Raw genomic sequence first — 4,803 nt, forward strand, 5'->3', positions numbered from 1 at the left:
TGTTAAAAAGTTAATTCCAGAAGTGTGTTGACTGTCTTTCTGCTCAGAATATGAGGATCACAAAGATGAGAGCAGCACAAAGATTCCCACTGCCATAGAGATGATAAAATGCACATCTGACAGTAGGCATTACTTTATTGTCACCATGGAAATGTTTGAGTACTAAACATTCAAAAGCAGAGGATAAAAAACAAGATAAAGCATATACAATTGTAAGGAATCTTTTAATCTTTACTAATGCATAAGATGTGGCCCATAAGATGGGGGAGGGAACTCCAGTTTCTCGGGGGAGGGAACTCCAGTTTCTAGGAAAAGGCAGGTGTTAGTAATGGGAGATTCGATTATTAGAAATGTAGATAGCTGGGTCTGTGATGACCGGGAGAACCGTATGGTGACTTGCCTGCCTGGTGCGAAGGTTGCGGATCTCTCGAGGCATCTAGATAGCCTTATGTGTAGTGCTGGGGAGGAGCCGGTGGTCGTGGTACATGTAGGTACCAATGACATAGGGAAGGGTAGGAGAGATGTCCTGGAAGCCAAATTTAGGCTGCTAGGGAAGAGACTGAAATCCAGGACCTCTATGGTGGCATTTTCAGAAATGCTCCCAGTTCCACGCGCAGGGCCAGGTAGGCAGGCAAAGCTTCAGAGTCTCAATGCGTGGATGAGACGATGGTGTAGAGAGGAGGGGTTCACGTTCATTAGGAACTGGGGAAACTTCTGGGATGGGAGGAGCCTATACAGGAGAGATGGGCTCCACCTAAACCAAAGTGGAACCAGACTGCTGGCACTAAACATTAAGAAGGTTGTAGAGCAGTTTTTAAACTAGGAGATGGGGGAAAGCTGACTGCTGCAGAGGAGCGTGTGGATCGGACACAGACTTCTCTTAGGGGAGAGTCTGATGATAGAGTATCTCCAGGTTATAGTCAGGAGCAGAGGAATGAGAAGTATAATGTAAGGGCCGGATTAGATGATAAACAGTTACATAAAAAAGAATCTGGCACATCAGAAAAAGGCAGGCTAATAAACAGGGACAAGTTTTTAAAGTGCTTGTACACAAATGCCAGAAGTCTAAATAATAAGATGGGTGAACTAGAGTGCCTTGTGATAAAGGAGGATATAGATATAATAGGCATCACAGAAACCTGGTGGACTGAGAGCAATCAATGGGACACAATCATTCCGGGGTACAAAATATATCGGAAGGACAGGACAGGCCGTGCAGGGGGAGGAGTGGCACTATATGTTAAAGAAAGTGTAGATTCAAATGAAGTAAAAATCTTAAGCGAATCCACAGGTTCCATAGAGTCTCTATGGATAGAAATTTCATGCTCTAGTATAAATATAACAGTAGGGATCTATTATCGACCACCTGACCAGGACAGTAATAGTGATGATGAAATGCTAAGGGAAATTAGAGAGGCTATCAAAATTAAGAACCCAATAATAGTGGGGGATTTCAATTATCCCCATATTGACTGGGAACATTTCACTTCAGGACGAAATGCAGAGATAAAATTTCTCGATACTTTAAATGACTGCTTCATGGAGCAGCTGGTACGGGAACCCACAAGGGGAGAGGCGACTCTAGATTTAATCCTGAGTGGAGCGCAGGAGCTGGTCCAAGAGGTAACTATAGCAGGACCGCTTGGAAATAGTGACCATAATACAATAGCATTCAACATCCCTGTGGTGGGAAGAACATCTCAACTGCCCAACACTGTGGCCTTTAATTTCAAAAGGGGGAACTATACAAAAATGAGGGGGTTAGTTAGACAAAAGTTAAAAGGTACAGTGACTAAAGTGAAATCCCTGCAAGTTGCGTGGGCCCTTTTTAAAGACACCATAATAGAGGCCCAACTTCAATGTATACCCCAAATTAAGAGAAACAGTAAAAGAACTAAAAAAGAGCCACCGTGGCTTAACAACCATGTAAAAGAAGCAGTGAGGGATAAAAAGACTTCCTTTAAAAAGTGGAAGTCAAATCCCAGTGAGGCAAATAGAAAGGAGCACAAACACTGCCAACTTAAGTGCAAGAGTGTAATAAGAAAAGCCAAAGAGGAGTTTGAAGAACGGCTAGCCAAAAACTCCAAAGGTAATAACAAAATGTTTTTTAAGTACATCAGAAGCAGGAAGCCTGCTAAACAACCAGTGGGGCCCCTTGACGATGAAAATACAAAAGGAGCGCTTAAAGATGATAAAGTCATTGCGGAGAAACTAAATGGATTCTTTGCTTCAGTCTTCACGGCTGAGGATGTTAGGGAGATTCCCAAACCTGAGCTGGCTTTTGTAGGTGACAAATCTGAGGAACTGTCTCAGATTGAAGTGTCACTAGAGGAGGTTTTGGAATTAATTGATAAACTCAACATTAACAAGTCACCGGGACCAGATGGCATTCACCCAAGAGTTCTGAAAGAACTCAAATGTGAAGTTGCGGAACTATTAACTAAGGTTTGTAACCTGTCCTTTAAATCGGCTTCGGTACCCAATGACTGGAAGTTAGCTAATGTAACGCCAATATTTAAAAAGGGCTCTAGGGGTGATCCTGGCAATTACAGACCGGTAAGTCTAACGTCGGTACCGGGCAAATTAGTTGAAACAATAGTAAAGAATAAAATTGTCAGACACATAGAAAAACATAAACTCTTGAGCAATAGTCAACATGGTTTCTGTAAAGGGAAATCGTGTCTTACTAATCTATTAGAGTTCTTTGAAGGGGTCAACAAACATGTGGACAGGGGGGATCCGGTGGATATAGTGTACTTAGATTTCCAGAAAGCCTTTGACAAGGTCCCTCACCAAAGGCTCTTACGTAAATTAAGCTGTCATGGGATAAAAGGAAAGGTCCTTTCATGGATTGAGAACTGGTTAAAGGACAGGGAACAAAGGGTAGGAATTAATGGTAAATTCTCAGAATGGAGAGGGGTAACTAGTGGTGTTCCCCAAGGGTCAGTCCTGGGACCAATCCTATTCAATTTATTCATAAATGATCTGGAGAAAGGGGTAAACAGTGAGGTGGCAAAGTTTGCAGATGATACTAAACTACTCAAGATAGTTAAGACCAAAGCTGATTGTTAAGAACTTCAAAAAGATCTCACAAAACTAAGTGATTGGGCAACAAAATGGCAAATGAAATTTAATGTGGATAAATGTAAAGTAATGCACATTGGAAAAAATAACCCCAACTATACATACATGATGGGGGCTAATTTAGCTACAACGAGTCAGGAAAAAGATCTTGGAGTTATCGTGGATAGTTCTCTGAAGATGTCCACGCAGTGTGCAGAGGCTGTCAAAAAAGCAAACAGGATGTTAGGAATCATTAAAAAGGGGATAGAGAATAAGACTGAGAATATATTATTGCCCTTATATAAATCCATGGTACGCCCACATCTCGAATACTGTGTACAGATGTGGTCTCCTCACCTCAAAAAAGATATTCTAGCACTAGAAAAGGTTCAGAAAAGAGCAACTAAAATGATTAGGGTTTTAGAGAGGGTCCCATATGAGGAAAGATTAAAGAGGCTAGGACTCTTCAGTTTGGAAAAGAGGAGACTAAGGGGGGACATGATAGAGGTATATAAAATCATGAGTGATGTTGAGAAAGTGGATAAGGAAAAGTTATTTACTTATTCCCATAATACAAGAACTAGGGGTCACCAAATGAAATTAATAGGCAGCAGGTTTAAAACAAATAAAAGGAAGTTCTTCTTCACGCAGCGCACAGTCAACTTGTGGAACTCCTTACCTGAGGAGGTTGTGAAGGCTAGGACTATAACGATGTTTAAAAGGGGACTGGATAAATTCATGGTGGCTAAGTCCATAAATGGCTATTAGCCAGGATGGGTAAGAATGGTGTCCCTAGCCTCTGTTCGTCAGAGGATGGAGATGGATGGCAGGAGAGAGATCACTTGATCATTGCCTGTTAGGTTCACTCCCTCAGGGGCACCTGGCATTGGCCACTGTCGGTAGATAGATACTGGGCTAGATGGACCTTTGGTCTGACCCGGTACGGCCTTTCTTATGTTCTTATGTGACGGGTTCAGTCACAGAGACCTCCTTGAGACTGTCACCTGACGTGCTGAAACTACCTCTGAGCCCATTTTCCCTGCCAGCTTGGGACTCCAGAACCCTGTCTTGTTGAGCCAGACACGCTTGCCTACTGCAAACACAGACCCAGGTCTGAATCACGTCCCCCAAAAGCTGCAGACTTTAACCAAAACTGCTCAGCAGGTTTCCTATCTCCAGCAGCCAGACTCCCAGCGGGATCCAAACCCCCAAATAAATCCGTTTTACTCTGTATAAAGCTTATACAGGGTAAATTCATAAATCGTCCACCCTCTATAACACTGATAGATATGCACAGCTGTTTGCTTCCCCAGGTATTAATCACTTACACTTAATAAAATCACTTTTGTTTATGAGTAAGCATAAAACATAGGATTTAAGTGGTTTCAAGCAATAACAGACAGAACAAAGTAACAGGTTTCAGAGTAGCAGCCGTGTTAGTCTGTATCCGCAAAAAGAACAGGAGTATTTGTGGCACCTTAGAGACTAACAAATTTATTTGAGCATAAGCTTTCGTGGGCTACAGCCCACTTCTTACCAAGCAAAATAAAGCAAAACATACAAGTCTAAGCCTAATACATTAAGAAATTGAATACAGGTAATATCTCACCCTCAGAGATGTTCCAATAAGCTTCTTTCACAGACTAGACTCCTTCCTAGTCTGGGCCCAATCCTTTCCCTGGTACAGTTCTTGTTAGTTCCAGCTCAGGTGGTAACAAAGGGGATTTCTCATGACTGCAG

At 42.2% G+C, this 4,803-nt stretch overlaps 1 protein-coding gene across 2 annotated transcripts in view; it reads right to left on the reverse strand.

Moving 5' to 3' along the window:
- The window catches only part of SMCO1 (single-pass membrane protein with coiled-coil domains 1), a 30,543-nt gene that overhangs the window by 13,030 nt on the left and 12,710 nt on the right, over positions 1-4,803 (reverse strand). Inside the window, exon 1 of one of the 2 annotated variants that reach the window (XM_045030369.1) lies at positions 4,673-4,706. The exons of the other annotated variant lie outside the window; for it this stretch is intronic. The gene's annotated coding sequence lies outside the window, so the exon portion shown is untranslated. Of the gene's footprint in view, positions 1-4,672; positions 4,707-4,803 lie in introns of those variants that run through there. 2 annotated transcript variants of the gene reach the window in all.

Source organism: Mauremys mutica, chromosome 9 (assembly GCF_020497125.1).
Source record: "Mauremys mutica isolate MM-2020 ecotype Southern chromosome 9, ASM2049712v1, whole genome shotgun sequence".
NCBI lineage: Eukaryota > Metazoa > Chordata > Testudines > Geoemydidae > Mauremys > Mauremys mutica.